Raw genomic sequence first — 13,452 nt, 5'->3', positions numbered from 1 at the left:
GTGTGTGTGTGTGTAATAATAGCACAAAGGGTTAAATAATTAATAAACGGTTTATTAATAGAGTTGCAGCCGGTGGCTGAAAATATACAAACTTACATTTGATTTAGACATAATGATATGCGTTGAATACATTTACAGGGCTGTACAGTACATAAATCAGGAGTTGTTTATTATTTTAACAATAGATGGGAGGGTGCTATTCTTATATCTATCGGTGCGGGCTCTTATGAGCTGAATTTTGTTGTAGTGGCGGACTGCGCGAGGTGGGTGGGGGACTGCCGGTGGCAGGAGGTGGCGATGACGAGGATGGTGCAGTAGTCCACTGCCAAACCTTGCTAGTGCTTGATGGTGGAGGTCACTGAGGGATGGCATTTCCAGGGTGGAGAGAGCGTTGATGTAGCCGGAGTAGTCTGCGCCGAGCATGATTCTGCAGGCACTTTTCTGTACCTTCTCTAGCCGACGTTGTTGGGTGGAGTTGAGATAAGACGACCAGGCTGGTGACGCATACGTTAGTTTGGGGAGAATAAAGGCGTTGTAGTTAGTCCTTAGCTCTGGCGTGGGTATACCAAGTAACCTAAGTCGTCGTAGCACGTAGAGTCGGTACGAGGCTGCCTTGATTGTGTTGTTTACATGGGCCTTCCAGTCCAGTTTATGGTCTATGGTAACACCCAGGAGTTTGGCAGACTGCACTAACAGGAGAGGATGGGCACCCACTGTGACTGCTGGGGCTTGCACTGGAGTGGTGGCGGTATTGATGTGCATGACTACGGTTTTGGTATGGTTGATGGTGACCTTGTTCTCCGTAGTCCATGCCTGTAGCCTGTCCAGGGTGCCTTGTAGCGATGAGTAGTCCGGTGAGGTGTTGTCCGCTGTAACCCCCACAGTGCAGTCATCCACGTACTTCCACCTGTGAGGAGTGTCCGATAGAGCGTCGTTGATCAGGATGAGGAAGCACAGTGGTCCCATCTTGGTCCCTTGGGGAACATCGCAGGTGAGGTGTTGGAATGTGGAGACAGAACTCTGATGCCTCACTGCCTGACGACGTCCACTCAAGAAATCAGTGAGCCATGAGACCAGATTGGTAGGCAGCCCTAGTGCAATGGCTTTGTTGATAACAGTGCAGTGATCAACAAGGTCAAAAGCCTTCCTGAAGTCCACAAGGGCAACGGCCAGTGATGTCTTACGTTTCTGCAGGTTTTTGTGCAAGGAGTAGCACGTGGACGTTATATACACACAACTCAATGAAAAGTAAACTTACAAACAAACACACACACAAGAAACACAAGAAACGCAAAAAAAACACAAAAACAAGCATAAACACCCACAAAACTCTTGAGAACTTAGAGAAAAACACACAAAAACACAACCCCCCAACACACACACACACACACACACACACACACAAACAGATCAACCTCTCATACCAGCAACCAACAAACTGCTTTAGATAATTCGGAAACAACACTGCTCGAGGATTTATCTTGGCAGCTTACGACCATTCATCAGTTGTGGTGTTGATTACAGGTGGGTGCAGGTGTCATAGAACCCCCGGCAGACATTGAACCTGTCACGTACACTTCATGACTGTCATACAAACATGGTGCTTCCTGTAATTATATCTTGGTGGCGGCGTCTTGCTTGAAGGTGAGGGTAAGGGGGGAGGGAAGATGGAAGGGGGGAGAGAGGAAAGAGGGGATGGAAAAGGGAGGATAAGAGACGGAAGGGGGGGGAGGAGAGAGGGAGGGGATGATAGACGGAAGAGAGGAAGGAGGGAAGGGAAAAAGGGGAGGGGGAGTGGTGGAGGTGACTTCAACCCAGTCTTGCTGTTGCTTGATGGAGGAGGGGGAGGCAGTATAGAAGGAGGAGGAGGGGAAGAGGAGGGAAGGAGAGTGGAAGGGCGAAGGGTGGGTGAGGGGGAAGAGTGGGTGAAGGGGGAAGCGGAAAGGGGTGGTGTGGTGTGAAATCCAAGGTTAGCCCATCTTCTGTTTACTACTACTACTACTACTACTACTACTACTACTACTACTACTACTACTACTACTACTACTACTACTACTAGAAGTGTAGTGCAGTGCTGACCATCTCACATTAGTCACCCGATACATACCTAACACTTGCGTTGTATGATTGTATGAATGACGTATGTAAGCGTATGCCAGATGCCTTGTATGACTGTGTTGTGTGAACGATTCGTTACCTATGTGCGCGTGTTGTATGCTTTATGCAGATCTGTTAAAAGTGTTGAATGTTGCATAATTGATGTTTTGTATATCTGTGCATTGTGTATTTTTGGCAATTGTTAATATGTTTTTGTGTGTTGTATGCGAGTATTTTTTTTTATTTTTTTTTTAGAATTCTATCACATGAATTTATATCTAAATGTGTATATCTTTATTTTAAGTTTGTATATAAAACTATACATATCCAGCTGCAATATACATTTCGAGTATATATTTCAAGTGTGTATTTTCATATATGTACGTTTATATCGTTTATATATTCTTCGTATGTGTGTTTTCCTTTATGTATATATAGGGCCTATGTGTATTATATTGTGTTTTTATTCCTAAGTATCTCTCTACCGTAGTTCGACAAGATAAACAGACGCACCTGAGATGACGTGAGACAAGAGATAACCATTAAGATAATCCACGTCTTTTGTGATCTTATTTGACTATTATAAATCAAAGGTAAACTGACGTCATAAATAACTACGTCACCAGTAAAACATCACTTGGTAACCTAACCACACATAGTAAGTAACCAAACCACACACACACATGATAACCAAAACCACACACACACACACACACGGTAACCAAAACCACACACACACACACGGTAACCAAAACCACACACACACACACGGTAACCAAAACCACACACACACACGGAAACCAAAACCACGCACACACACAGTAACCAAACCACACACACACACACGAGTAACCAAACCACACACACACATGATAACCAAAACCACACACACACACACACACGGTAACCAAAACCACACACACACACACGGTAACCAAAACCACACACACACACACGGTAACCAAAACCACACACACACACGGAAACCAAAACCACGCACACACACAGTAACCAAACTCATAACGCAATCTAAGTGATAAACTACCCTAACACACACACACACACACACACACAAACCACCCCCTTAATGTCACCACCTAACTACTGTACACCTTGTTATAAATACCAGTTCACCCACGTAATACACCCCGACACGTCACATCAGACTTTAATGACCAATAAAGTTGTTCCTGCTGTTCGATAAAGTAGGCAGACATGTTGGTTGGGTACACGCTAGAGTTCCTGTTATTGGTGTCGATGGTGGTAGTGGTGGTGGTGGTGGTAGTTTTTATGGTTGTGGTAGTTGTTGTGGTGGTGGTGGTGGTGGTGGTGGTGGCGGTTGTTGTGATGGTGGTAGTTCTGATTCTGGTAGTGATGGTGCTGTTGTGGTGGTAGTAGTGCTGTGATGAGGGTGTAGTATTGGTAATGGTAGTAGATTGTGGTTGTGGTACTTTTTAAAACTTTGGTGATGATTGATTGTAATAGTGACAGTGGTGGTGGTGATGAATGATTGTGGTAGCGATGGTGGTGTGGACACTCTATGGTAGTGGTGGTGTTTGAGATGGTGTGATAGTATTCATAGATTGTGGTAGTGGTTGGTCGTAGTGGTGGTGGTTAATAAAAATTGGGTGATAGTGATAATAATTAGTGATTTTGTTAATGGTGATAAATGGTAGTAGTGATTTTAATGGTGATATTGGTGATGGTGGTGATAGATTGTGGTAGTATAATACATACATACATACATACATACATACATACATACATAGGCAGCTGACTAAGAGAGAGGAGTAGGGGCAGTTAATTAATATTCAATGGTTTTTATCGATGGCGTATTTAGTGAAATATCTACCATGACTGAGGGCTGGGCGGAGGGAAGGAGGGAAGGAGGGAAGGAAGTATGGAGAGAGGGAGGGGCGGAAATGGAGTGGGAAAGAGGAGGAAGGGCTAGGCAAGAGAAAGATGGCAGGAGGGAAGGGAGGGGTAGGAGAGGAGATGAGGGAGGAGGGAAGAAAGTATGAACGGAGGGAGGGAGAGAGGGAAGGAGGGTAGAAAGGAGAAAAGGCGGTTGGAAGGGAGGGTAAGAGAGAGACATATGAAAGGAGGGAGGGAAGGACGGAGGGAAGGACGGACGGAGGGAGGGAGGGAGGGAGGGAAAAAGGAAGGAGGGAATCAAGTGAGGGAGGGACGCCCGCCTACAGCGTTCTCGTCATCGTCGTCGGTGGTCCGCCATGCTCCATTACACAACCCGGAGCATCCTGGGCCTACACCCTACAAATTTGGCTTATTGCCGTGTTATGTTATGGAGATTTATTTTCATCTCTCTCTCTCTCTCTCACTGTCGTTTAGCAGCAAGGAAGAGAAATTCTCCCTCTTATCTCAATTTCTATCTGATATTTGCATTATCATCTGTTTGTTATTTTTTGTTATTTTTTATTATTAATATTTACTCACTAAGACGTTATAATATTTTTTATCACTAAGGGTAAATAACAATCAAGTGTCTGTCTGTCTGTCTGTCTGTAGCAATTTTATCTACCCTGTCTGCCTTACGAAATTTGAATAACGTTAACTTTGCCTCCCTATTTCACTTGATGAATTACCTATTTACAAATTTTAGGAATTACATTAAATCCCCGGTTACAAAGATTCCCTGTAATATGTAAACAATTTCACTTCCATTAATCAAGAATTCAAAAAAAAATAATAATTTCTCAAAATACTGTGGTGGATATTAATTCAACTTAGTCATTATACAGCACAAGGAACTACCGCTGTGATATTGGTCATATTTCAAAGATCAAGACCCAGAGGTGAATGTAACGTGACTGTGTATATCTGTCTGACCATGTAAATACGGCCTCTAAACACGTGCTTGTCGAAATTAAGTTCTGCTTTTGTCAAGACGTGGTGTGACGAACGTGTATTAAACATGATATTTACTAGTGTGAGTTATTTGGTCAGGAAGAGAGGGTTAACAATGCGGGGTAGGGTGGGGGGGAGGAGGGGGGGTTGGCTTGTCAGTGTTTTTGTGTATATAAAATTATCGTCTCTCAATACGTCATTTGTTTATCTCCGAGATGCCCGAAGCCTCTCCTGGAGAATTACGTGAATCACTCGTTAGATGGTGATTTATAACCATTAGATACACTTATCGATAATGCCGTTCTTCTTGAGCTTAATACGTTCTTGTTATCAATGTTCTTTAAATCTTAGACTTGATGCATGAGATGACAGCCTGAAAGTGTTCGTGTTTGGTGAAGTATCGTGTGTTCAAAGTCCTAATATGAATGAATGAATGAATGAATGAAGAGAGGGTGACTGTGTGTGTGTGTGTGTGTGTGTGAAATTTATATATTGAATTCATTAAGTATAACGCCTCTTCTTCACCTGACACCTGAAACTCACCTTAGTCTTTATATATTACACCTAAAACTCACCTAACACTACACACCTTCACCTAACACTCCATTCACCTACTTCCCTCACTCATCATCCTCACCATACTCTCATCACACACACTATAAGTCCCTCACTAACCCACTCCACACCATGTCTACCACCATACGACCCCTCTCATAACTTCTCTTGGAACACCACAGAGAGAGAGAGGGGGGGGGAGGTGGGAGAGGGAGGAGTGGGAAGTGTGGTGTGGAGAAGAAGGTGTGGTGGGGAGAGGGAGGTAGTTCTAGTGAGGAGATAAAGGTGTGGTGAGGAAGGAGAGGGAGGAGCGAGGGGGGGGGAGAGGGAGGAGTGGGAGGGGAGAGGCCCAGGCGAGAGATGGAACATGGCCCCACCTACAAATTACCAGTCGATTGGCTTGTTAGTGGCTTTTTAAAGAGCCTAATGATAGCTGGACTACAGGTAAGAACAGGTGGTGTTGTGTAGGACAATACCACTCCTTTTATCAGATGGTTCCTTATGTACCATCTGGGGAATTAGGTAGTGGCGGTAGAGGGAGGAACAGGGAAAAGATGAAGTGAGAGGGAGGGAAAATTGAGAGGTGTTGGGTGGTGGAGGTGAGAGGATTGGAGGCGGAAGGTTAAGGAACGATACTCGGGAGAGAAAGGGAAGAAGGAAATGAAATATATATTAGGGGGGATAGAAGAATGGAAACTAGTGACATGGGAAGTAGAGGAGAGAATAGAATGAGAAATGGAGAGGATAAGACCTGTGTGTGTGTGTGTGTGTGTGTGTGTGTGTGTGTGTGTGTGTGTGTGTGTGTGTGTGTGTGTGTGTGTAGGTGAATATCCTGCCAAACAACATCAACCATTAAGGTAATTAAAAACAATCAACAGCCATAATACCGAAAAACAACAATAATAATCAACCATTTCAACAATCAAAACAATAAACAACAACCACCATTACTTATACAAAAAACAATAGCACCACACACACACACACACACACACACACACACACACACACGCACGCACACACTATTGACATTACAATCTACAGCTCTCTCTAATATTTCTCCAGAACTTAAACAAATTTTTATCATAACCTCATTTTTCATGGTGAACTAAGTGGACTCTATTGGGCCTAATTATCTGTGTCTTCCCATATTAGAGGCAGGTGTTTCAGGTATATAATTGGTGAGTCAGATATACTGTATATATGTATATGTGTAAATTGGTTGTGTGAGTGTGGGAGCCCTGTTTGTTGACATTCGGGTGGATGAGGTGGAAGATGATTGGGCCTCGATTATATTTTTGTGTCGTGATTGGTCCTTTTGTGTGTGTGTGTGTGTGGGGGTGGGGGGGTCAGTTCAGTAGGTATGTCATGAGGTGTTTGTTGGGTGTAGTGTATTGTGTGTGTTTGTCTGTGTATGTTTTTTTTTCGTTTTTTTGAGGGGTGTGTTTTTTCTGTTCGTTTTTTTTTCGTTTTTTTTTATTTATGCTGTTGTGAATTTTAATGTTTTTTTTATATTAATTTTATGTCTTTTGTGTTTTTAGTTTATGTTGTTTTTTATGTAGAAATTTGTTTATTGGGTTTTTTTTTTAATTTAAGGCTGTTTTTAATATAGAAATTTGCTAGATATGCTTCTGGGACTTCATGGTCTAATTCCGGTTTGCAATTTTGGGTATTTTGACAGTGACGAGGCGAAAGTCAGTCACTGTTATAGTAGTGATGGACAGTGACGAGCCGAAAGTCAGTCACTGTTATAGTAGCGATGGACAGTGACGAGCCGAAAGTCACTCACTGTTATAGTAGTGATGGACAGTGACATTTAGAGGGCAATAGTCACCGTCCTCCTCAGAAATTTGCATGAATTACATTACTAAACACAAGGTAATTCTTCACCAGGCATTACATCTGATTACACGGTGATGTAATCATCTTCTCAGTAGAGTAACAATGTACGTGATATGTAATTGTGTACATAGTGACATAATTATATATACAATGACCTAATTGCTTTTGTAACAGTATAATCGTGTTCACTGATGTGTTGTGACGTGTGTATGTGTGTGGAGGGGGGTGGGGGAGAGGGTAACTGGCCAAGATGGAAATGGAAAGTATTAATTTATTCATTTATCTGGACAAACTTTCAAAAAAATATCAGTTTGTTATCTTTAGTTATCTATCTATCTATCTATCTATCTATCTGTCTATCTATCCCTCCCTTAATATAACCCTAACAGGCATTAACCACCCCCTATAACTCACTATAACAACTATCCAACAGGTATCTCCCCTCCCCCTCCACCCCCTCATCACACGCCCTTCACTAAACTGTATATTTTATAGGTATTTTTTTTTATCTTACATATATACGAGGATATTGTTTTTATCTCTATATAAGCGTCACTATTTTATACACACCTTTATGAAATATGTTGTGAGTATCGATGGAGATTACCTGCTCAAATTCTCCCAGCGATACCTGACATTAACACAATGATGGCAGCTTGTTCCTGCGATACTGCGAATATGACGATGCCTGACGATACCTTGACGATGCCTGACGATGCTTGACGATGCCCTCTTGACGATGCCTGGCGATGCTTGGCGATATGCGGTACGTGCGACTGGCAGCGATACCCTGCGATACCTGCGATGCTTACGATGCTTGACGATGCCTGACGATTGATGACAATACCTGCGATAGATGACGATGCCTGATGATTGATGTGACGATGCCCTTGGACCCCACCTGCGATACCTAACCATGCGACCTGACAATACCTGCGTGCAGTGATGATACCTAACGATGCCTGACGATGGCTGGCCTGACGATGCCTGACGATGATGGCAACCTGTTGGAGAGAGTCTGTATTTGTGGGTTACAGAAGCGTGTAAATAGACTGAGACTCTTCCGACTTCCTCCTCCTCCCTCTCTTCCTTCCTCCTCCTCCACCTCCTCCTTCCTTCACACACACACAACCTCCGTAAGTATAGGGCTGTGTATGCATGCTTGAGCTTCATCCCAGGTGTCCAGTGACGTTCATTAACTTTCTACCTGTGGATTAAACTGTTGATTAACCCAAAGTGTGCAGGATAGAGGAATAGAGATGAGGATGTAGAAGAGAAGGAGGGGGTGGGGATGAGGATTTTTGGGGGAGTTAGGTTGAGGAGGTGAGGAGGTCAGGGAGAATCTTGATGAAGGAGGGAGGGTGGAGGTGGTGAGATTAGGGGGTGGGGGGCAGTAGTCATGGACTGGACTTAACAAAAATGTATAATTTATGTCTTTCGTTTAATTTTCCTGTCAGGTCAGGTCAGGAGGTCAGGGGGCGGGTGTCATCAATAAGTGCTATACCATACTGTGACCACTTCCTTGAAGATCATTATAAATATCTCCGCCAATAGCTATTCAATCCCATGGACAAAGCTAATAATATGCAAAAATCAAATTCCGAAACACTCATGTCAACACGATGAACATTTTAGAATCACATTTTTCCGAACTGTTGCATCGTCGAAAAATTCAATTTGGAAAAATGTATCATGGGAGAGCCCGGGCTGGGCACAAAGTGGTATTTCTGATATATATATATATATATATATATATATATATATATATATATATATATATATATATATATATATATATATATATAGGAGGAGGCTTTCATTAGCTACTCTGAATTTATTTCGTATATTTTCAGGTAAAGATTTTTTCATTGCCATTTATATTTCGTTTCTGTTATTTTTTTGTTATATCAACTAGATTGTACAAGCATACATTTATGTGTGTGTGTGTGTGTGTGTGTGTGTGTGTGTGTGTGTGTGTGTGGTGTGTGTGTGTGTGTTCCTCTTAACATAAGATTACTGTTACTTAATAGCTCCACAGAACACAGAACTCGTTATATAAACACCTTCACCTGTACTCTGGCCACACGACATTGAAGACACAATACTTCTCTCCTTAATTTACTTTCATCATGTAAATTGTAAACAAACATCTTCATTTAATTTATACGAATGCTAATTATTTAATGTAAAACACACACACACACACACACACACACACACACACACACACACACACACACACACACACACACACACATACACACACCTCACCTCTCTCATGTAAACAGAATCAACTCACTTTTCCAAATTTCAGAAACGTCTAAAAGTTTTAGTGATTTAAATTAAAATAAATTTTGAGATATTTTTTTCAATTTGTTATATACCGATAAACTGACGATATTATTCCTATATTATATTAAGCACCGATATATATATATATATATATATATATATATATATATATATATATATATATATATATATATATATATATATATATATATATATATACCATTGTTATATGTAAATTGCACTCGTCCACATATATACACATACCAGTGTATATGTATAATAATAAGTCGTATTATATATATGACATACCTTACACCAAACAACAGTCATATTATACACATACATATACATACATACATAGGTACTTTACACGTATATGTATGCAGAAACAAACAAACAAAGGTTATAAATTCTGTTTTTTTTCGTTTTTTTTTTATTTATCTTTTTCCCAGATTGTATAATTGAAGCGTTTTGTGTACGAAATCAGACAAATGCATAAAAGCTTGGTACAGGGTGAGTGGGGTGCACTGTTACCCGTATTCCATTACTGTTAGTGATAGTGAAGGAACTACCATCCAAACCTATGCTGCATTTTCGCTGTTGCTGCTGTGGTTTTTTTGGGGAGCTTTTTTTTTTTTTTAACATATATTGTGGGTGTTTTTGTTAATTTTGTTTTTTGTTTCTTCTTGTCTTTCTCGGTTGTTGTTGTTTTTTTATTTTGTATTTTGTATTTTGGTTGTTATATATTATTTATTGATGCTGTTTGTTTTCGTTTACAAACATATACAGTATAAACACACATACACACACAAACACAGATATACACACACATGAACACACAAACACAGATATACATACACATGAACACACAAACACACACCTCCTAACACACACCTCGCCGCCTTTCCCTCCACACACACACACACACAGAATATCGTCTTCACCTCCACTATAGCGCTCACCAAAGGCTTCAGTGTAGTCTAGACGTAAACTGTACAAATCCCGGCTATAGATTGTTTCACCTGAATCGACCTAAATCCCCGTACAGAACTAACTACCCTCTACCCATAATGAACCGGGGGCTGAATCTTACCCAACTGTGTGTGTGTGTGAGAGAGAGAGGAGGGTGAGAGAGAGAGAGAGAGAGAGAGAGAGAGAGAAATTATGGGATAGAGAGAAAGAGAGCAAGGGACCAAACAGAAATTGTAGAAGAGAGAGAGAGAGAAAGAGAGGAAAAGAGAGAGAAATTTGGGACAGGCAGAATGAGAGTGAGAGAAATAGAAAGAAAGAGAGAGGAAAAAGATGAAGAAAGGAAAGAAAAAAGGAGAAAGGATATAAACGGAGACATATATTAAGTGAGAGAGAAGGACAGATAGAATGAGACAGACAGACAGATTAACAAACACAGACAGCCACACAAACAGACAGCCACACAAACAGACAGCCACACAAACAGACAGACAAACATAAATACAAACAAAGAAAGCAGACAGATACAGGAAGACGAACACAACTACAGACGGTGATGTGTGTATTTCCTGGCCTGAACATGTATGAAATTTGTATCTGTTACAGGAAACGTAATTGGGGTCTAACTAAGAGAAAAAATTGGTGTAATTGGGATGATTACTTGTAATGAATTTCCTAAAAGAACTTCAGACTTAATTAAATCTAACCTGGTTTAATTTAACCTAACCTAACCTAACCTAACCTAACCTGACCTAACCTAACCTAACCTAACCTAACCTAACCTAACCTAACCTAACCTAACCTAACCTAACCTAACCTAACCTAACCTAACCTAACCTATATTAACATAACCTAACAAACTTTTCCTTAACTAAATGAACTTACATTAACCTAAACTTACAAGGTCACCGAATTTAACATAACAAAATTTAACTTGAAAGGTTTAAACCATCGTGATGAAAGTGTTACGCCACAAGGGGTTAAACCATCGTCCTCAAGGGTTTAAAAGTGGTCCTTAGAGTTTTTTCAAAGGGTTAAATCTGCGCACTCAATGGATTAAACCATAGTCCTGACAGGGTTAATACGTTAAAACATCGTCTTGAAAGGTTTAAACCATCACCCATAGCGGGTTAAAATACTCAGGTAAGTCAGTACAGGTGTTTTAGGTATAAGGCGGTGTATGAGGTATGCTCTTAGGTAATCTTGTCATCATAGCGAGGGACTCAGTCAGCCAGGCGGGGTGGAGGCGAATTTCTTGACCTCTTTCTTATAAAATTAGAGGAAGGAAAAAAAATCGTTGACAGGTGAAACTCAGGTGTAAATTAGCGCTGGTTGATGTCTTGACACATTTATTAGCAGAATGATAGACATGTCAGGTCTTGCTACACCAAAATCACTGGTTATTACGATAATTACCCGGACGAAATTAAAGACAATAATTATTAACACATGTTGAGTGGTGGCGGCGTGACAGAGCGGTACACAGCCTGCAACAATATGCTGCCGTAATCATTAGTTGATGTTGCACAATAAAGGTGAAAAATGGCGCTCTCAGAAGGACCCTCGCGTAAACAAAGCCTGATTAACCCATAAATATTACCTAACGAATGGCGTCTCCTCCGCCACGATGATTTTCACCCAAAATACTCACGGCGGTGTGTTTCTTTAGGGGTGATTCACTGCGTCTTGATGTACTCGTATTGAGCGACTCACTGCGTCTTGATGTACTCGTGTTGAGCGACTCACTGCGTCTTCATGTACTCGTATTGAGCGACTCACTGCGTCTTCATGTACGCGTATTGAGCGACTCACTGCGTCTTCATGTACTCGTATTGAGCGACTCACTGCGTCTTCATGTACTCGTATTGAGCGACTCACTGCGTCTTGATGTACGCGTATTGAGCGACTCACTGCGTCTTCATGTACTCTTGAGCGACTCACTGCGTGTACGCGTATTGAGCGACTCACTGCGTCTTCATGTACTCGTATTGAGCGACTCACTGCGTCTTCATGTACTCGTATTGAGCGACTCACTGCGTCTTGATGTACTCGTATTGAGCGACTCACTGCGTCTTCATGTACTCGTATTGAGCGACTCACTGCGTCATGATGCACTCGTATTGAGCGACTCACAGCGTCTTGATGTACACGTACTGGCAGTTTACATCACACTCTGGTTCTCTCCACCCCCAGGTACTCCATCCCCAGGTACTCCACCCCAGGTACTCCACCCTCCAGGTACTCCATCCCATCACCCCAGGTACTCCACCCTCCAGGTACTCCTCCCAGGCTCCAGGTACTCCATCCCCAGGTACTCCACCCTCCAGGCCTCCAGGTCCCACTCCACCCCAGGTCCACCCTCAGGCACACCTCCAGGTACTCCATCCCAGGTCCACCTCAGGCACTCCACCCCAGGCACTCCACCCTCCAGGCACTCCACCCAGGTCCACTCCCACTCCACCCCAGGCACTCACCTCCAGGCACTCCACCACTAGGGTACTCCACCCCAGGTACTCCACCCTCCAGGTACTCCATCCCAGGTACTTCACCCCAGGTACTCCACCCTCCAGGTACTCCATCCCAGGTACTCCACCCTCCAGGTACTCCATCCCAGGTACTTCACCTCAGGTACTCCACCCTCCAGGTACTCCACCCTAGGTACTCCACCCTCCAGGTACTCCACCACTAGGTGCTCCACCCCCAGGTACCCACAGGTAAATTTAGTGCAGTTGTAAAATTATACTACCTGGATGTAATTAATTATACCATTAGCTTAATTTACCTGGTTATATCCTGACTAGTATAATTTTCTGTTATAGGACTCGAATTCAG

Source organism: Homarus americanus, unplaced genomic scaffold (genome assembly GCF_018991925.1).
Source record: "Homarus americanus isolate GMGI-L3 unplaced genomic scaffold, GMGI_Hamer_2.0 scaffold1211, whole genome shotgun sequence".
Taxonomy (NCBI): domain Eukaryota; kingdom Metazoa; phylum Arthropoda; class Malacostraca; order Decapoda; family Nephropidae; genus Homarus; species Homarus americanus.
Note: the sequence above shows the minus strand (reverse complement) of the source record.